Genomic DNA, 22,360 nt, shown 5'->3' with positions numbered 1-22,360 from the left:
AGTGTCATAAGTATGACAGGAAAAAATTTCGTTCGGCCCAAAATGTCACGGATGTGTCTTTTTTCTGTAGTGGTAAGATCACCAATCAATAGTAGGTTGCTGCTCTGTGCAGTTAAAGATGGGATCCAACCTGTTCTGTTTGCTTGTTTCCTATAATCAGTGCTCGATTCCATATTTCTGTATCCTTCGATTCCCCGGACAGATCTGATCTCCTTTATACTTACCTCAAACAACGCGCGAAGTCGAGATGTTGACGAGAAAGGGGCTTTTCTCAAGGCCAAAGAGTGCTCTTTGAAAGCTACTATGCATCCTTAAGAATACAAGAGTGGTTTTTTTGGGTATAGCAGGACTTGAACCTGCGACCATTAGGTTAAAAGCCCAATGCTCTACCAACTGAGCAATACACCCGATTTTACAAGAAGGCTTGGTGCGGAAAAGAAAAGAGGGCGGTCGGGCCCCTTTTCTTCTTACCATATCACATGGGCGCGGCTCTGTATGGTATAGTACTATGGAGCAAGTCTGGGAGTCCTTTCAACTCATTGAGGATTCTATCTAAAAAGAAGGTCAGCGGGGGAGACTATAGTAGCTTGAACTCAGACTATCTACGAAAAAGGTAAAGTCCTCTTTACTAGGGTTCGATCGAAAGGAGCTGTGTTCTATGGTTTGACGTTGTGGAGGTCCAGCACTCTTCTAAATGAAGAAAGAGGGGATTCGCGCTACCTCCTACTCCTACAGAAGATCGATTGGCGCGAACTTCCGACCGATTCCTTATTCATTGTTGCCGACCCTTACATCATCATAAAGAGAATCAAGATATCCCAAGAACCCAGCTAGGGATGAATGACTAGCGCTCAAGAACAAGCAAGGGATGAGCGCACGGGAGCGGCATTGTTTGTTGCTTTATTATCACATTAGAGAAGCGGAACCTCCAAGCTCAGACATCTCGAACTCCGAAACTACCCTTCTATCCCACCCTGCTCCTCCGATTGTAGCGACCCGATCCCAATGGATCGAAGTCTCTGTGCTTAAGTGTCATCCCTGGATCAGTATGCTGACACACACAGTACTCGAGGATTTATAACAAAGGTAAATCACATGTATAAAGTAACGTAAATACTATTACCTCAATCCATATAGCAGAACTAACAACAAAATTGTGGAGTCCCAACAACACCAACGGCAAAGTTGAGTGTAGACAACGCAACCCTAACATATCACTTACTCGTCGGATAATTCCTGCAACATGACACATTGCAACCATGTAGGTCAGTACATTGAATGTACTAGCAATTTCACACCATAGAATAATAATGGAAATGTCTATCACTATATGCATATTTGGCTCGTGGAGGCTCTAAGTTTAATTTTTGCATAAAGCTAATTTTTCCCTACAACAAAGGAATACATTTTTATTTCCTACCAAGTTTATGCCATTATTGAGAAGGTAACCCCAACTCAGTCCCAAAATTACCAAGTAATAATAATAATAACCAACAAATTCATTAAGTAAAGTGATTAGATCAACCAATAATTCAAATATCAGAAACTCAAAAATGTCCATAACCGGGGATACGGCTAATCATGATTAGTTTGTACACTCTGCAGAGTTTTGCGCACTTTTCCCCACAAGACTCGATCGCATCCATGATCGGAAGATTGAGACATAGCCTTTCTGAAGAGGTCCCCTTAACCGATAGATAGGCCGGTACACCTACAATTCCCCTACATCTGCTAGCCCATCATGGAAAGGTTTCCCACAACTTACTCAACTATGCCAGAGGCCATAATGGCTTGTGGCTGCACACGGAAGTTTCTAGCATGAATAATCTTATGATCCCTTTGAGCCTGGGTGGCATTCCATAGGATGATCACACGGGTACCTCGGGATCTCCTAGGACAACACTAGATTCCCCAAGTGCCCGGGCAAGCCACTGGTATCCCCAGGGTGCCCCAACCATTCCACCCAGATGTGTGTTAAAGTAGCCACCTTAAGTTTCCCTTAGTTATTATCTCTCGCATCTTTCATGAATCTCACATAACAATCCCCGTCTACAACCATGGCTAAGCAATATATGACATAACGAATATTCCCGGGGTGAATAAAAAAGTTAATAGGTTCCTACCTCATCAACTACATAGCAATACCACATGTTCCCAACCCTACTCATGCAATCTTTGAGGGTGAAACTAATGCAAGTAAAAACTGGGTATAGGAAGAATATGATCAAAGTGTGAAATTGCCTTGTACTATTGATGAAGATTCTTCGCACTCATAATTCCTGATAGTTCTACTCTTCACACTCCGATCAATCTATCATGAGCAAGCAATTATAACCACACATAAGCAATCACTCAAAGACTTGAAAGAAACAAAGAAAACACTTCGAAAAACTTCAAAAAACATCAAATAAAGCTTCTAGTTAGAAACATATTTTTAATAGTAGCACAATTATGTGATTTTTATATTAACTGAAAGTACATGTCAAGAACTTTGATATGATAAAACAATCAATTAAATCGGAGTTATAAAACTCAAGTTATAGCCAAACAAGTTTAAATTTGAATCTGATATAATTAGAATTTTATAATTTCAAAAAGCTGATTTAATAAGTTCTCTAGACAGTTGAGATCATGACGAAGAATTTGGCGTTGGTTTCACTGAATTTGGATAAATGGTCGAAAAGTTGTGAGGGTTTGAAAACCAGGGGCTAAACTGAAAGAAACAAAACTACAACTAGGTCCCTGGCCACGTGGCAGAAAACTACTGGCCAAAAAGTGTTCGCGGCAGGGCTAAACCAGTGAACGTTCGTTAAATAGAACATACCGGTTTAAAAAAATGATCTAATCTAGACCCTAGATCTAAGATCGGACGGACAAGAGCTTACCACGGCGGTTGACGGCGCGGCGGTGAGGGAGACGGCGGCGGCAGCGGTTTCGGCCTCGGACAGGGACGGCTGCTCCGGGGTCGGCGGTGACGGGCGGAGACACAGAGGGGCACGACGCGGCAAGGCGAAGTCGAATGTGGCGGCGGTTTCGGTCGAGGGCGCCGGTGGAGCGCGGGACAAGGCGGCGGCTCGAACTCCGGCGAGTGCGGGCGCGAGCTGCGGTGGCGACTGCGAGATGTGGAGGAGGGAGAGGGTCGAGGGTTCCCCCTTTTATATGCGGGAGGAGGCGGCGGTGGCTTGGAGGAGGGGGCGATGCGGCGGGGAGTCCGGCGGCGACACGGGTGGCGGTCGGCGATGTCGTGGCCGGGCGGACTCCTCCCGGAGTCGGAGGCGGCGGCGCGCGGGCGTCGGGCTGGGCCGCGGCCTGGCGGGCGAGCTGGGCCGGCCCAGTTCGGCGATCCAAAAACTTAAAAAAAACTGAGACAACAAAAAAATAGCAAAATAATAAAAAATTATATATATAGCATATTATATATCAAAATTTTCAGAAAAAGATTTTCTAAAACATGAACATATTTTCAGCGGCAAATAAATTCCACAAAAATTTAAATAAAGCAAAGAGTGCTACTGGTTCATTTAAAACCCAAATAAAAATATTTTAAAATTCCAAAATGATTTCAAACTCATTTTTCTCCACTTTTCTGCTGTAGGGAATCATTTTACCCTATTTGTAATATATTTTATTTTTGGAGAAAAATAATTTGAATAAGAACCAAATAACTCCAAATTGAAAATGGGTTTTCAAAATAACTTCAAAGGGACTTTCAATTTGATTCTTTGAAACTTCCAACTCTCTTTCTTAGCATTTGAAGAAGTCATTTTATCTTCTCTCATGAAACTCATTGAGTTGCTTAAAGTTTCCGAATTTGGAATATTTCCAAATGGAATTCAAATCTTTTCAAAACTCTTTTCATTTATTTAAAGGGAAGAAGTCATATCATCTTCACTCTTGGGTTTTGTGATGAAATGAGTTTTAAATTCACGGAGATCATAAATGCAAGGTGAAAGTTTGGGGAAGTCCTTTTATTCCCTCTCATTTAACTTTCAAAAAGTTTTTAATTTCACATAGCAAAACACACAAGCAATCATACAATCAATCAAAACTATTTATTTAATATAACATTCCAAAATTTAGAATTTTGGGATGTTACAAACCTACCACCCTTAAAGTGAATCTCGCCCTCGAGATTCGGAGAGGCTGGCAAGAAACAGGTTAGGTTCGGGGGTCTCCTCAAAAAATCCATCGATTGGCACGAAGGTCTCAGGTGCTACCACCCTTAGAAACATCGTTACAGTTCCATCAAAACTCATATACTCCATCCTTATTGTTGGCAGTGTCGATCTTCTCAGATTATCTGGAAAAATTCCTACTATGGCTATTCCGGTAGTGGCATAACCTTTTCCTCAATTCTTCTGTCCTTTCATCTGGGTAAGGTCCTACTGTGACTGGGTCTTCTTATCTGACGGGTCTGGCGCCAATACTAAACAACTATCGATATCTCATGGTGGTCAACAATTTAGGGTTTCTCCTGTAGGAAATGGGTCTTGGCTTCATTCTCACTGTATGACCTACGATTGGCAACAGCTGCCTTGTACAAGGGAAAAATTGTCATACCATTCTAAGGTTCAAACAAGGTTTTGATCATCGTCTCTCTCTACTATGGGTAAGTCACTCAGATTTACCATCCCAACATAGGCGAATAATAAGAGTAAGTCGACATGGTGATCAATCCATTCCGCACCCAAATCATTTGCTTGTATATGGTTTAGTGAATCTCGCTTTCTAACACTCGGTCATCCTCACAAGCATTGCAGAATTTCTCTTGTCGACGAACTAAGTTCGGATAAATCCATGGATTCTGCAGCCAAACAAACATCTATCGTTTCTTCACATCTCTCAGGTTTTGCGTAAACTCCTATAAGATCGTCTGTTGATAAAGTTGTAACTTCTTCCAAGGTTTTTCCTTCAGCAAGAGTGTGCTTGCTTCTTGGCAGGTCCTGGAGCCTGTGGGTTATGGGCTCACCTCATCACATTTATAGCTTCAACTCATCCTGGGGTTACAATTTCTCCATATTACCAACAATATACCTCCTTTATATCCGATAGTACTTAATCTCTTCATATTCTTGGGGTATCCCACATATCAAGATAAAACACATACTTATTTTGTCGGTAGTCCACTTCGTGGAATATTATTATCCTTTCCAGGGGGCAAGGGTCCTCACAGGGTACTACCACCCTTGGAATTGCACAAATTCTTCCATAGACCATATTTCTCATATCCTCGAAAATGGTCAAAATCTTTCTTCATAGAGTAACAACTCGTAAAATTCAACGTATGAAATCATGACACATGAACTTTATTGATTTCATGAATTTATTACCATCTCTTGAATTTCCATTACATGCCTCAACTCAACACCTGAATATAAAAAGAAATGCTCCCACTACTACTACTATATTTCTCACATACTCAACTATTTAACACGAATATCCTCGTTGGGACAATCTCTGGCAAAGTGCCCGGCTTCATTACAGCGGAAACATATTACTTCTGACAAGTCTCAAGGTTTCCTTGTGATTACATAGCCTCCTTGGGTCCTCGTCTTCCCTTTTGGGCAATCGCTGAAGTAGTGTCCTGAATCTTTGCACCTGAAACATGTGATATGACTCATGTCCTTCTTTGTAGAAATTGGGTTGTTTCTAGAATCCAATCTATTTCTCTTCCTGGACTTTCCCATGCCAATCAGGGCTTCTATTTCCTGTGGGTCATACTCTACTTCCACTGTCGAAAATGCTACTAGATCCCCCTTCAGATAATTATGGGAGATGTGTCCTTCTTCTCCACATGAATAACATCTCCCGGTATTGTATTGAAGTACACATCTCCCATGCGATCTTCCATGTCAATCAGGGTTTAGTTATGTTTCCTTTGTGTGTGTCCTCGACATCTTCCTTCATCACAGGTTATTCTAAAATTTCCATGAGGGCTCCTTTCATTGCTTCTTTCTTCTACTGGATGGTTCATTGTACTATGGGGTAAATGTGACACTGAGCAGGGTAGTGGGTAGTCCCTTCACACAGGAAACAAGTCACCTGCCTAGTGGGGCATTCTTCCTCTGGGTGATGTTCTTCACAATGAGAGCATCCATCATTGTGTTCTTCATGGGCGTGTCCTATTTCTCCAAAAATCTTGCATGCACAAGGCTTCTTCTCTTTAGGTTCACATGGCTTTTGGATAAGACGAGACCTCAGTAGAATCGTCTTGAATTCGTCCCAAGCATGGGCTCCATTCCATCCTTGTACAGCTTGATGTATCTCTCGCCATTTTGCAGCACCTTGTGTGATCTGTCGTAGGGTGTATGGAACCATATACTCTCCTTCAATACAATGCTCCTTCATGCGATCTTCCATGTTCCGTATCCAGTGTGCTACCTCCGGCAGTGTCATCAATCTCGGAAATACTCGTCCATCTTCATTCGTCATCTTTTGGGGTCCAAGGGTTTGGGGTGAGCACTACAAAAAAAGACACATCCGTGACATTTTGGGCCGAACGATTTTTTTGTCATACTTATGACACTTATATGACGATAATTGTTACAAAACCCGGTATCATCATAGATGTGGTGGGCTCCTACTTCTATGACAAAAAATCATGACAGAAAATGGGCTTTTCGTCCTGGGCGGGCCGGAGACGCGGCTGCATGACATTCTTTGGGCCGTCCATGACGGAAAAAACCGTGGTAGAAGCGAGGGCGAGGAAAATATCGGGGTGTTCCTTGTTACGGTGGGTGGTCGAGGCCGAGCGATGCACGGAGGTTTGCGCGTTTCTCTCGTACACGCACGCGCATGGGTACGAGGCGTTGGGATCTAACTGAACCCGAGCGAGGCGTTCGCCTACTGAACCCGAGCGATTGCACTGCAGGCTACGCATTACTGAACCCGAGCGATCGATCGATGGCTGTTAACTAAACCCGATCGAGCAATTCCTTCGCTACTGCTGCTAACTGAAGCCGATCGATGTTGCCTCTGGATGAACAGTGAGCATTGCTGGGGGGTTTGGATGAACAGCTCCCGATGGGGGTGGATGAACAGGACCCCGTGGTGATGCCTCTGGATGAACAGGACCCCGATCGATCAAGCCGGTTGGGGCTGGATGAACAGGACCCCGTGGAGGGCTGGATGAACAGGACGGCCCCGTGGAGGGCTGGATGAATAGTAGACGGTGGAGGGCTGGATGAACAGTACCCCGTGGAGGGGTGGTTGAACAAGAGCCCGTAGAGAGGGCTGGTTGAACAGTAGCCGGTGGAGTAGCGCGCGGTGGAGGCTGGATGAACAGGAGCCCGCGGATGAACAGTCGCAGGTGGAGGCTGGAGGAGGTCGACGGTGGATGAACAGTAGCCCGTGGAGGGGGTCGTCGGTGGAGATGAACAGTATCCCGTGGAGTCCCGTTTTGCGGTACGCCATACACTTCCTCATGAACAGGACCCCCGTTTCGACCGTAGCGCTCCAACACAAGTCCGTTTCCTCCGTTTTGCGGTACGCCACACCCCTCCCTATCAACAGGACAACGTTTCGACCGTAGGAGGTCCGTTTCCTCCGTTTTGCAGTACAGCAGACCCCTCCCGATGAACAGGATCCCGTTTCCACTGTGGCCGGTCGAACACAAGGCTGTTTCCTCCGTTCTGCGGTACACTAGGCCTCGTTTCCATTGCCTGTTCCGTCCAAGCCGGTTGGCTCCCGATGAACACGACGACGACGCAGTTTCTCCGTTTCGACCCAGCCATGTACACGAGCCCTGGCCGTACGTATGCGCGAGTAGGCGTTCGATACCCCGCCTGTATGTACGTACGTGGCCATATTTTCTTTCTTGCAACATGGCCGCTGTACATACGTGTACATGCTACGTGCGTGCCTCTTCTACCACACGTGCCCTTCCTTGCACGGCCACGGTTCATCACTGCAGCCTGCAGACAGACCGATCGACCAGTATGTATGTACACGTTCGCGACCAGAATGACAACGCTACATACGCTTCGACCGGGTGGGTCCCGACTATCAGGCACTTCCTTGCATGCGAAGATGTAGCTGGTGGGTCCCAGCAGTCAGGGGGTGAATTTTTTTTGCCCTTAATATGGACGCACTTCCTTGCGTGCGAAGATGTAGCTGGTGGGTCCCAGCAGTCAGGGGGCGAATCATTATTTTTGCCCGTAATATGGGCGCACTTCCTTGCGTGCGAAGATGTAGCTGGTGGGTCCCAGCAGTCAGGGGGAGAACACATTATTTTTTAGGGTAAAAAGGATGCAGTTGCATGCATGCGCCCATGGGCGTGGTGCGTCCCCACTGTCAGCCTCTCACGTACAGTCATCTTCCGATGACTCTCGGTTGTTGACCATGTTGACCACACCGTGCCGAGTGCACTAAGGCCGGTGGACGACGGCGAGGCCCCAGACTAGAACAACCCGGAGATGGGGAAGACGCGGTAGTGGAGTCGCAGATGGACAGGAGTGGGAAACTTGACTGGTTCGGGTGCGCGGTCGCACTACCGCGGTGCCGCCCACAGGAGACACGAGCAAGAACAGAGGTTGAAGAAATAGGACGGCTGTTGGATTAACATCCAACGGTCCAGCTGCTAGAATCATTTGTTGATTAAGTTGACAAAGCCTTGCGTACACGTCCGCTTAGTAGGCCCAGAAGTCAGCCACCAAATCTGACGAGTCCCAGCTGTCAACGGGAGGAATATTTTTTTTGCATAACAAAGAGGCACTTCCTTCCGTGTGAAGATACAGCCGGTGGGTCCCAGCTGTCAGGGGAGGAAACAACTTAATAAGGAGGAACTTTCCTTGCGTGCGACCATGGACCTCGTGGGTCCCAGCCGTCAGGCTCTCCACGTACAGTCCTCTTCCGATGACTCTCGTATGTTGACCACACCGCGCCGAGCGCACCGAGGCGGTGGACGACGGCGAGGCCCCAGACTGGAACGACCCGGAGATGGGGAAGACGCAGCAGTGGAGTCGCAGACGGAGAGGAGTGGGAAACTTGACTGGTTCGGGTGCGGGGTGGGCCTACACTCGGCAGAGAATAACAGGAGGTGCGGAGTGGAGGGATGGCCTGGCCGTCGGCGGGGTAGCGTTTTGCTGAGGCGCGCAAAACAACACCGCTGGACGCCGGAGGCTGGACCAGGCGGTCTCGGTAGCGCTGGGGGAAGAAGACGAGAGATTGAAGAAGAATGCCAGCCGTTGGATGTAAATCCAACGCCTTCTTAGGCTTTGACCTACTGGCACACATGTCAGCCAGTCCATTTGTTTTTTAGTCCATTTGGTGGGCTGGGTGAAACAATGATGTAGCATCTATGCAGCCCGTTTATATATATGGTAGAATTTAAAGCCCATTTGCATTTTTCTCGAAATCAGCGGACTTGCTGGGCTGGGTGAAAATATCATGTTGGGCTAGACGGAGAAATGTTATAAAAACATAAACACATGATTGCACGTCTATTACTGCATTGGTCAGTAAAATCTTTGCAAGCATATGTACGCAATCACTAGGAGTTAACTTGCCAAGTTATATATAAACAATTATTATTATTATTTTGTAAGAACTTTCAACTTACGAAATAAAATATCATTTTAATTTGATGAGTTAATAGTATGTGGGGTATTATTATTTTTTAGGCTAGATGTGGGACAGTTAAGTTGGTTCTAGGGAAAAGTACTCGGAGAAAACTCAGTTTACATCAAAAAAGAAAGTGGGAGAAAATTCAGATATAGGATTAATGAAAACAAAAAATAAAGGAGGTGGGAAGGTCTATAAAATGGTTGGACGAACGACAGGTTTAACGGAAACTTATGTTGTTTCTAATATGTAATAAAATAAGATATAAATATAGGTTCAGTTTTGCATTCTTATAGAAAACATAGGTTCAGTTTTGCATTCTTATAGAAAGATAGAACTGAGCTGTGCGTCATCTTGAAAAAACAAACATAACTTGGCCTGCTGATGTTATGGACAAGCTACGTTGGGAGGCCCAGAGGCCTCTTGATACCTGCTGGATCCAAAAAAATTTGAAACATGTCGTGGGCTGCCCATGTTAAACAACAAAACCTAGGCCATGGACCTGGTGGGCCCGGGACTGTCAGCCTCTCAACGAACAGTTGTCTCCCGATTCCTCCTGTTTTGCTGACCATGTTCGGAACGACAGACGGCGGCGCCGCGGCTAGAGCACCAAGGCGGAAGACGACATCGAGACCTCAGACCGAACGAACCGGAGCGGGGGAAGACGCGGGCGGAGGGGAGTACGAGGGTTGACTTGTTCGGGTGTAGGGTGGGCCGGTGGAGCTGCCGCCGCCGGACAATGTGTGGTAGTAGAGGGATGGCCTGGCCAATGCCATAGGCTATTATGGCCAGCCGCTGTATAGGAAGAGGACGAAAGATTGAACAAAATAAAGAAATACAAATGGATAGGTGGTTGGTCCCATATGTCTGTGTACAAGACCTGCTGGGTCCACCTGAGGAGGGGAATATGTTGGGAGGAAGGAGATTCAAAGCACGGCAAGTGAACTAGTTACATACATAAGCAAATAGCCACTAAAAAAAGCAAACAAGTTAATGGGTTCTTAAAAGAAATATTTCAGACAAAACAGATAATTACGACACATAGGCTAATGCATGAAACACTCAGATGATAAAGGTGCTTATAAACAGATAAAGTACAACATCTAGACCTTCCTGGCACGCTTGATCATGACACTGCGGCTGTCCGTGTACTCGTCGGTTACGGGAAGTAGACACGCCCTCATGTCTAAGATCTGCCTGTACATGTCGTAGCATGCATATGCGTCCTTGGCCGCGTAGTTTATGTAGGCTAGATTCAGAGGTACCTCCCACGTGTTCAGGTCCTTGGTATCATTGTCTTCGTTCATGTTGGCGTATCAGGGGTCGATGATGGTCTCGGCGAGGTCAACCACGGAGTCCTTCTCCTGCCCGTTCCTGATGATCTTGTATTGCTTCTGGATGTCGACAAGGTTGTTGCACCATATGGCCGAATCGTTGCGTTCTTCCTTCTCTCCACCGTAGCGAAGGTGCAGTCGGCGCTGCCGTTGAAACGGGTGAATGCTCCAGAACCTCTGATGGCCCTACAGAAGTGGTAGATGAGAACCTCGTCCCGCACACATACCTGGGCGACGGCGATCCACTGGTCCCTGTCAGGAGAAGAATGGATGGGCACAAGGTCTAGTCCTGCAACCTTGTGCTTTCTCGTCCTGTAGGTACTGCTTGAACTCGGCGAGGCAGAGCTTCACCGAGTCCGGATCGTTGGTGTACATCACATTCAACTTGGTGCAGCCATAGGACTAAACGGAAATCTCAAAGGGGAACTCCTTGCTGAACTCCATATCCAGTAGGCTCACCCCTCGGATCACCATTGGAGTCTCTTCAAGTGAACGAGTGGGTAGGCGGCGGCAGCAGTTCATTTTTCAGCTCTTGGGGAACTGGATTCAACACTAAACTGAGTGTGTACATACGACAACAGTTACTACCCCTCCCTTGTCCGTTGCACGCCCGGCAGAAGATGCACCCTCGGCGCATTCAAACGCCTCCATTAAGAAACCTACTCCGGCCACACGTCGGTTCACGAGCGGGTCTGTATTGGTACGGTAATAACAGGAGTTAGTGGTCACTTTACTTAAATTTAATTAGCTTTAATAGAAATTTATACTTAAAACAAGCAATGCATTGGCTCGTTCTATCAGTGCCGCAGGATCAACATGCACAAAAATTAGAATTATTATTCTCAGGACGCACACGATCAGCACATTTGTCGCACTTTCGCACAGATAATACTACCAAGTTTGAACTGTTTGTTATGGTTGTTGTCCTCTGCATCATCATGCCGTGTTTCCCAGCTTGCAAGATTCAGAACCAACAAATAAGATCCAAATAATAAGTACAACAAAGATGCCTACACATCTCATTGATTCCCAGCTTGGAAGATTCAGAACCAACAAATAAGATCCAAACAATAAGTACAACAAAGATGCCTACACATCTCATTGATTCCCAGCTTGCAAGATTCATAACCAACAAATAAGATTCAAATAATAAGTACAACAAATATGCCTACACATCTCATTGATTCCCAGCTTGCAAGATTCAGAACCAACCCATTAGAGCCTTTTGATAAAGTGAATATCGGGATTAAATCCATCTTGGCTAGCCATGTCATACAACCGAAGAACTTGGCGAATGCTCTTGACCGCCACAACATCTGCAGTTGAGTATTCCTATTTGCACAGCACAAACAAGAAGAGCATGATTACTATAATTGTGGCACTCCTTGAACTCAACCTGAAGCTCCACTCGGATGAGGCCTGCCTTGAGTTCCATGATTCAATTCATGCGCCTTTTTCTATAGTTCACCTGAAATGAAGCAAAGATTGCATCATTCAGCTAGCAAGAAGTACTTGCTCTCGTGAGCTGGCAGGTTCTTCTTTAGTAGTTGCACTAAAATTGAGGAACATTAAGGTTGGCTGTCCGGCTCATGTAAGGTGCAACTATAATTTGCTTATCCTTTTGTGCAGTTCCACTAAAATAAAGTGCCATTGTGGTGACAGTGACGACTCATCTTGCAAAGGCTAATAAAATGTTGCACGAGATTACCAGCAGAACTTGACGGAGATTTTGGAAACTCCAATCACCATTTTGTGCAGTTCCACCAAAATTGGGAGATTGTGACGCCCCCGATTTGACCGTACACTAATCATGCACGCAAATGTGTATGATCAAGATCAGGGACTCACGGGAAGATATCACAACACAACTCTACAACATAAATGAGTCATACAATCATCATAATACAAGCCAGGGGCCTCGAGGGCTCAAATACAAGTGCTCGATCACAGACGAGTCAGCGGAAGCAACAATATCTGAGTACAGACATAAGTTAAACAAGTTTGCCTTAAGAAGGCTAGCACAAACTGGGATACAAATCGAAAGAGGCGCAGGCCTCCTGCCTGGGATCCTCCTAACTACTCCTGGTCGTCGTCAGCGGCCTGCACGTAGTAGTAGGCACCTCCAGTATCGTAGGAGTCGTCGTCGACGGTGGCTTCTGGCTCCTGGACTCCAGCATCTGGTTGCGACAACCAGATAGAAAGGAAAGGAGGAAAAGAGGGAGAGAAGCAACCGTGAGTACTCATCCAAAGTACTCGCAAGCAAGGAGCTACACTACATATGCATGGGAATATGTGTAAAGGGCATATCAGTGGACTGAACAGCAGAATGCCAGAATAAAAGGGGGATAGCTAGTCCTGTCGAAGACTACGCTTCTGGCCATCTCCATCTTGCAGCATGTAGAAGAGAGTAGATTGTAGTCCTCCAAGGAGCATCGTATAGCATAATCCTACCCGGCGATCCCCTCCTCGTCGCCCTGTTAGAGAGCGATCACCGGGTTGTATCTGGCACTTGGAAGGGTGTATTTTATTCAGTATCCAGTTCTAGTTGTCATAAGGTCAAGGTACAACTCCGGGTCGTCCTTTTACCGAGGGACACGGCTATTCGAATAGATAAACTTCCCTGCAGGGGTGCACCACATAACCCAACACGCTCGATCCCATTTGGCCGGACACACTTTTCTGGGTCATGCCCGGCCTCGTAAGATCAACACGTCGCAGCCCCACCTAGGCTCAACAGAGAGGTCAGCACGCCGGTCTAACCCTATGCGTGCAGGGGTCTGGGCCCATCGCCCTATGCACACCTGCACGTTGCGTACGCGGCCAGAAGCAGACCTAGCCCCCTTAATACAAGCGCGAGCTTACGGTCCAATGCGGCGCGCGCCACTCAGTCGCTGACGTCAAAAGAGCTTCGGCTGATACCACGACGCCAGGATACCCATAACTACTCCCGCGTAGATGGTTAGTGCGTATAGACCAAATGGCCAGACTCAGATCAAATACCAAGATCTCGTTAAGCGTGTTAAGTATCCGCGAACGCCGACCAGGGCCAGGCCCACCTCTCACCTAGGCGGTCTCAACCTGCCCTGTCGCTCCACCATAAAGTAAAAGTCGGGGGCCGTCAGGAACCCAGGCCCACCTCTACCGGGGTGGAGCCACCTGTCCTTTCAGCCCCCTCATCAGAATCACTTGCGGGTACTCCTCGAGCCGACCCGACTTTAGTCACCACATGTGCCATGTATATAATGTATATAGTATATACCCGTGATCACCTCCCGAAGTGATCACGACCCAGTAGTATAGCATGGCAGACGGACAAGAGTGTAGGGCCACTGATGGAACACTAGCATCCTATACTAAGCAGTAGGATAGCAGGTAAGGGTAACAACTGTAGCAACAATGACAGGCTATGCATCAGGATAGGATTAACGGAAAGCAGTAACATGCTACACTACTCTAATGCAAGCAGTATAGAGAAGAATAGGCGATATCTGGTGATCAAGGGGGGGGGGCTTGCCTGGTTGCTCTGGCAAGAAGGAGGGGTCGTCTTCGATGTAGTCGAACACTCGAACATCGGCAGCGGTCTCGGAGTCTACCGGAAAGAAGTAACGGAGGGGGAACACAATAAATGACAGAGCAATCAAATGTAACACAAAGCAAGACGCGGCGATACGTTGTGCTAGGAGTGACCTAACGTAGGGATAGGTGATACCGACGAAGGGGGGAAACATCCGGGAAGGTATTCTCGGTGTTTCGCGTTTTCGGACAGATGAACCGGAGGTGAAATGTTACAGGTTCACTATGCTAGGGATGTCTGGCGGGCGAACGGCTGCGTATCCGGATTCGTCTCGTCGTTCTGAGCAACTTTCATGTACAAAGTTTTTCCATCCGAGTTACAGTTTATTTTATATTAATTTTAAAAGGATTTTATCATTTTCTAGAATTAACAGAATTAATTTAATCCTAAAATGCATTTATGACGTCAGCATGATGTCAGCACGACATCAGCAGTCTGACTGGGTCAAACTGACGCGTGGGTCCGGTGGGACCCACATGTCATACTCTGTTAGGTTAATTAGGGTTTAGTCAAACTATTTACTGTTTAATTAAACTAACAGGTTAATTAGGATTAATTAACTTAATTAATTTAGTTAATTAATTAATTAAATTTATTTAATTTTATTATTTGTTTTATTTATATTTTTTTCTAATTATTTCATTATTATTATTATTATTATTTGCGTTCCAAGGGCGTGGGCCCCATCTGTCATTGACACAGGGGGGGGGACCCACTGGTCAGTGGTACAGGGGCCCGGCGGAGCGGGCGTAACGGGTGGCGAGGCGGGACGAACCCGCCAGGGCTCGCGAGCACACGCCCGGGGCGTGGCCGCGGCCAAGGCGCGCCGCCGGCGAGCAAGGTGCGGCGGGGCGGGGCCTGCGGCGGCCGAAGGCGGGAGGCGCCGCGGTGGCGCATGCGGGCGGTGACGGGGCTAGGCAGAGCAGCGGCAGGGCGCGGTGAGCGCGCCGGGGAGGGAGGCGATGCGCGGGTGCGCGCATCGGGCGTGGCCGATGCGGCACGGGCGCGGCCAGGGCGTGGCCACGGCGGGGCGGTAAGCCACGACGCGCTGGGCTGCGGGCGCGCGGGAGCGCGTGCAAGCACGCGCTGGGCGCGGCGGGGGGGAACGGCGCCGGCGACAGAAAGGGGGGTAGGAAGGAAGCTCACGGCGGGGAGTAGGGATCGGGGCAACGGGAGGATGAGGAGGAAGTCAGGGACGATGGCGCGACGGAGAGGAAGCAGGCCGGCGATGGCGTCCGTCGAGGTCGTCCCGGTCGGCGGCGACGGTCGATCCGGTCGGGTCCGGTGAGGAGGAGGCCGTGGCATGGGTGCGAGGGAGGGGGGTCGTCGGCAGGGCGCAAGGCGAGGCGCGGGGCGACGTCGGGGCGAGGCAGGGAGGCGAGGTCATCGGGGCGACGTCGGGGACGCGCGCCGGCGTCAGGGGCGCGGGGCGGCGCGGGATCGGGTCCCTCCCGTCGATCCAGAACAGGCGAGTGGGGAGGAGAGGAGCGAGGGGAGTGGGGGGGATCGATCCCGATCCAGGGAAACGGGGGAGGGAGTGGAGCGCGTGGGGGGTTAGGGTTTCGGGGTAGTGGGGGTTAGGTAGGCCCTAGGATGGGCCAGCCTGGTTGGCCCGATGGCCAGCTGGGCCGAGGCCTAGTGGGGGGGTCCTCCTCTTTTATCTTTATTCTTTTCCAGTTTCTTTTATTTATTTTTCTTTTCTGTTTTATTTTATTAGTAGTAGATTTTAGTTTTATAAAAATATGAGACCAACACTTAAATTAGTGTCTTAAATTACACCTCTGCCACAAGAAGTTTCACACTTTAATAAAAAAAGGTTTATATTTGTTTGCTAATTAAAAGCATTTAAGTAATTGTTTAGCCCCTATTTTAATTAATTTCTTGCAACTAAACATTTTTTTAAAATGTGGTTTCTCCACCACAATCACCCACGATTTATTTTCTAAACTTTGAACAATTTAGTTTTCAGTTTTTAGTTTAGTTTTCATTATTTGAAAACTTTTATTGTTGGCCTATATTTTAAATTTTAACTTGAACCGTTTTTGAACTAACTCGAGTTTATCAACAGTAACCGAGGTGACGTGGCACCATTAGCAGAGGTTTACTGTAGCTTGATTATCCGGGCGTCACAATTCTCCTCCACTACAAGAAAACTCGTCCCGAGATTTAAGAGGGAAGTAAAGGGGGAAGGTTCGGGTTATGAAATTCTAGGGAGTGTTCTTGGTCTTCGTTGTTCTTCTCGAAGAGGTTGATCCATTACATTGATGACTTCATTCTGCTGTTTCAGGTCATCATGATAAACTTGTCGTCCTTTCTTCGGGAACTCCATCGTACTTATGACAGAGTAAGGGGGTATTCTAGAAGAACGGACTTCTGCAGGGTTTACTATCTGGTCAACATCATCGGGGAAAATGGCGGAAAGTATCTCTCGAACTAAACCTTAAGAAAAGCCGAGAGCAAGTAAGAAAGTACCATGAGAAGTTTCAAACGGGTAGGCAATCGTTCGAAGCCTGAAACAAAGTGTGAAAGGGGTTCAAAGCAATCGGAATAAGTATTATGTCTGATGCCAGTATAGATCAGTAGGACGGTGGTTCGTGAATTACATACGAGGCCACGCGCGATGAATAAATTTGGGAACAGTGGGTGCACAGGAGAGTCAGGTTTCGATCCTGTGGAACTGTGGGTTATGGGCCCCCCATGTGGGTTAAAAGTAGGAAGGGCGGTGACATCCTGCACGATCATGATAGCAAGGCATGTCAGAGGGTAGCCTGTCAGTTATTTGTCAGCAACATCATCGGTACCAAGGGCGAGGGACGAAGAGAACCATTTTCCTGCTCGTTGAAACGAGGCGGACCATTAGGCAAAGTTCTCGTCCATCGGTGGTTTCCGAAATGTCACCAAGAATAGTAACAGGGTCTTACTGACAGAGTTGTACACCGAGGTGTTTACATAAGCAGGAGAATATTACTACTTAGATCATATAGATCACCAGAAAGGTTAAACCAAACAATGGAAAGGAAAATATGATTATCATATTAAACAGAAGAATGGAAAGGAAAATGTGTTTAAACACATATTTCAAGGGTATATCCTTCCCAAGGACAAGCAGCGTATCATATCCATGACAGGGTAGAAAGTAGAAAACCATTTAGGTAAGGGAAGAGGAACTTCATGACATAACCCATACAGCGGTGTTTGGATAATTGAGCAAGAAACATTTAGTATTGGGCTTCAAATGTTCTTGTTCAAAATCGGAGTACCATAGACATGCTTTGAGATAGCATTGACATGGTCAACAGGTGAAGATCAGAATTTGGAAACAAAAAGGATCCATCAGGAACAACTTATAGAATAAGTCTTACAATTTCCTCATGGAAGAATAGCTAACCTTGCTAAAAAGGAAAACTTATAACACTAGGTCCTGCGGCCAGGTGTGTTAGGCATGACGTCACTTTACCGGGTCATAAATAGACCAATGTTACAACTCTTGGAAATATGTTCCAACCATCATATCTGAGCGAGATTCAGATCTGATTGGTGTCAGGATAACTCAGACTCAGGATGCCTGAGAAGAAAGGTGCAACTCAAATTGTCGAAACGACATCGAAGATTCTCTGGAGATGAACTATGGAAGCAAGTTCCGAACAAGGGTTCATCATTTCATCAAGGAGAGGTGAGGAGGTGACTGATTGACTCAGCGACAATCCATTGAGATTTCCAAAAGATGGATTTCCACCACTATGTGAACAAGGAGATAACATTAGCTAGATCGAATGACTTAATGATGTATGCTCGAGGAAAACATACACAGTTAAACATTGGTTGAAAGGTGCACCCGAATTATGGGCTAGGTAGCACGATCAATGTTCGAATGATGATTCATTAAGCCATAGACGTAGAATGAAACTATAGGCCAATAACTTCAAAGCATTAGGGTTGCTAGAAGTTTAGAATTTACACATCATAGACCATTTGTCGGTATTTCGTTTAGAAACAACACGGGGATCAGAAAACAAAAGGAGATGGCGAGAAGTATTACTATATCAAGAATTCTCAAGAGGTGGAGAAATTCTCACAATATCCTTGACATAAAAGATGGTAATACTCCAAGGTAGAACATAACATAGGCTGGTTAGCAAGGAGCTCCATAACTTGATCAAGTTTGTGATGAAAGGAATGAAAGGTTGTTGTCGATGGTAACTCAAATTACCAAGGAACGAGGATGGAACTTATCATCAAGAATTCCATTGATATCCTGGAAGGAGTCAAAATGTTGATGATGTTCACGGCAAATTTTGTCAAGAGGCTCCACGAAGATGTAATCGATCGGCGATGACATCAAGTCAAAGGAATGATGAAGCGATAGGTTAATGGAACCAAGGGGAAGGCACAAACTTGAAATCAAGCTTGTTGTTCAAGGCAAACTAATATGACGAGGAAGATCGACGTAAGCTTAGCTCATCACCAAAAGTTGTGTTCCGGGAAGGACCGGGTAGCACAGTTAAAAGTTTGCACGATAATGATATAGCCGATAAGGCTAGGAATGACTTGAAGGATTATTACACTCGTAAGCAACAAGAATTACTTAGAGTTATTGAATCGGAGTGCGGAATCGATTCGCTTATCGGTGTTCTCGAGTGACTAATAACTCAGAGCCCGTGGAAAATTGGAATCAGTGAGAATGTAGCACTTGATGAAAAACTCATAAGAAGTTATGCAGTTCCATGATAATCTTGAGATACCAGGGGGTAATACTCGACGACAGATCAAGGTAAAGGTTGGACTAGGGTATTGCCCTGTAGAAGACAAGTGCTCAAACTTGCACGAGAAACGGAATCAAGGAGAAACATGGTCGGAACCACATCCACGGATACCAGATGAACTTATTACAAGGGGGTAATTATTATAAGAGAAGCTTACATGGTAGGATCTACATCGTGCCCATGGGCATGAACATAAAGTTCAAGGTCGACTCCCACTTCTCCAATGCATAACCTTTCCTTCACTTCTCGCATTCGATAAAGGTATTAGTGTTGAAAGTTTTACCTGGTGAAATACCAGATGAGTATGGCCCGTGAAATCTTTCGGGCTCACATAGATTAGGTAAGGCATTGGTTCAACCCATCGAGGCATCTTAGGAACATATACCACAAATTTTTTTATTTTTTATTTTTTTTGGAGTAATTAACACAAGCTCGAATGTAGAGCATGGTTCACAAAGCAGAGGATACAATTTACCACAGGCATTATATATCCGTGGAAATCACAAGGTTATTTGAATACGCAGGACACTGTCGGATAAAATCCAACAAAGGAACCGATGGTCCACAAGGGATCTGATGTGAGCATCGGTACTCAACCAGAGGAAGAAGAATGCAAGGAGATCTGATTATAGAAACAACTGACTAACTCAAAGTTCAAATGCAAAAGAATTATGATTTCCAAATCAGGGGGTCAAAAGCAACGCTCTGATCAAGAATGGATAAGTTGGGTACAATCGATGGCAATTTGATAGGTCGAGATCCAGCTCACGTTTAAAATGACGTCTGAGCCGGAAGAATGAATTCTAGGATATGATTGAGGATTGCGAGCATTCGCAACAAATTGAATCAACGGACTCAAAATGACAATGACAAGAGATGCCAATAAGATTACGAGACTTATGGGATTAACCATAATGCAAGCAAACAAGAATTTCAAGAGCAATAGGCTCCTGAGGATTTTCGGAAGATCGAATAGTATTTTGAAGACTATTGTGGAATACTTGAATCAACTGGGGATGACCAGATACTCGGTAAGTGCGAGAATTATCCGTAGGGGTATTCAGGTGACAAAGAACAGCAAGGCAGTAAGCTCAAAGGATTCTCGGAACAACAGAGAGAATTTCGGGGTATCTTGTAATAACAAGATCAACTGGGAAATATTGTATGAATGGCGAGTATACGTGGTTATCCATAGGAGTTTATCGATGAAAGGGAATTGCAAAAGCGATAACACAAGTTCTCGGGTTATCAGCGGAGAGTATCTTCAGGGTCTTCACGTGCAGCAGACGATCATCAGTAATAAGGGGCTCTCCGGGTGAAAGTGATAATGAGATCCTAATGTTAGATTTAGTAAAATTCACTTAACCCGAATAGAAGAGAGATCAGAGTCCCAGAGTATAGACAAGGAGTAAAAGATCCTAATACCACCCAATGGCGACGTGGGCCCGTAAGCCACACAGCCATGTTAGTAAAAGTTTTTCAACGACTAGACTCGACTTCGGCCAAGGAGTTGGAAAGGGGGATTCCTATAGGCAGTCGGCTCTGATACCAACTTGTGACGCCCCCGATTTGACCGTACACTAATCATGCACGCAAATGTGTACGATCAAGATCAGGGATTCACGGGAAGATATCACAACACAACTCTACAACATAAATGAGTCATACAATCATCATAATACAAGCCAGGGGCCTCGAGGGCTCGAATACAAGTGCTCGATCACAGACGAGTCAGCGGAAGCAACAATATCTGAGTACAGACATAAGTTAAACAAGTTTGCCTTAAGAAGGCTAGCACAAACTGGGATACAAATCGAAAGAGGCGCAGGCCTCTTGCCTGGGAACCTCCTAACTACTCCTGGTCGTCGTCAGCGGCTTGCACGTAGTAGTAGGCACCTCCAGTATCGTAGGAGTCGTCGTCGACGGTGGCGTCTGGCTCCTGGACTCCAGCATTTGGTTGCGACAACCAGATAGAAAGGAAAGGGGGAAAAGAGGGAGAGAAGCAACCGTGAGTACTCATCCAAAGTACTCGCAAGCAAGGAGCTACACTAAATATGCATGGGAATATGTGTAAAGGGGCATATCAGTGGACTGAACTGCAGAATGCCAGAATAAAAGGGGGATAGCTAGTCCTGTCGAAGACTACGCTTCTGGCCATCTCCATCTTGCAGCATGTAGAAGAGAGTAGATTGTAGTCCTCCAAGTAGCATCGTATAGCATAATCCTACCCGGCGATCCCCTCCTCGTCGCCCTGTTAGAGAGCAATCACCGGGTTGTATCTGGCACTTGGAAGGGTGTATTTTATTCAGTATCCAGTTCTAGTTGTCATAAGGTCAAGGTACAACTCCGGGTCGTCCTTTTACCGAGGGACACGGCTATTCGAATAGATAAACTTCCCTGCAGGGGTGCACCACATAACCCAACACGCTCGATCCCATTTGGCCGGACACACTTTTCTGGGTCATGCCCGGCCTCGTAAGATCAACACGTCGCAGCCCCACCTAGGCTCAACAGAGAGGTCAGCACGCCGGTCTAACCCTATGCGCACAGGGGTCTGGGCCCATCGCCCTATGCACACCTGCATGTTGCGTACGCGGCCGGAAGCAGACCTAGCCCCCTTAATACAAGCGCGAGCTTACGGTCCAATGCGGCGCGCGCCACTCAGTCGCTGACGTCAAAAGAGCTTCGGCTGATACCACGATGCCGGGATACCCATAACTACTCCTGCGTAGATGGTTAGTGCGTATAGACCAAATGGCCAGACTCAGATCAAATACCAAGATCTCGTTAAGCGTGTTAAGTATCCGCGAACGCCGACCAGGGCCAGGCCCACCTCTCACCTAGGCAGTCTCAACCTGCCCTGTCGCTTCGCCATAAAGTAACAGTTTGGGGCCGTCAGGAACCCAGGCCCACCTCTACCGGGGTGGAGCCACCTGTCCTTTCAGCCCCCTCATCAGAATCACTTGCGGGTACTCCTCGAGCCGACCCGACTTTAGTCACCACATGTGCCATGTATATAATGTATATAGTATATACCCGTGATCACCTCCCGAAGAGATCACGGCCCAGTAGTATAGCATGGCAGACGGACAAGAGTGTAGGGCCACTGATGGAACACTAACATCCTA

At 46.6% G+C, this 22,360-nt stretch overlaps 1 non-coding gene across 1 annotated transcript; it reads right to left on the bottom strand.

Annotated features, from left to right (window-relative positions):
* Positions 1-335: 335 nt before the first annotated feature.
* TRNAK-UUU (transfer RNA lysine (anticodon UUU)) lies at positions 336-408 on the bottom strand. Its single transcript has one exon. It is a non-coding gene; the product is annotated as a tRNA-Lys (tRNA).
* Positions 409-22,360: the final 21,952 nt, after the last annotated feature.

This window comes from Triticum aestivum, chromosome 5D (genome assembly GCF_018294505.1).
Source record: "Triticum aestivum cultivar Chinese Spring chromosome 5D, IWGSC CS RefSeq v2.1, whole genome shotgun sequence".
NCBI classification, from domain to species: Eukaryota; Viridiplantae; Streptophyta; class Magnoliopsida; order Poales; family Poaceae; genus Triticum; species Triticum aestivum.
Note: the sequence above shows the minus strand (reverse complement) of the source record. Positions and strands in the feature narration are given on the sequence as shown.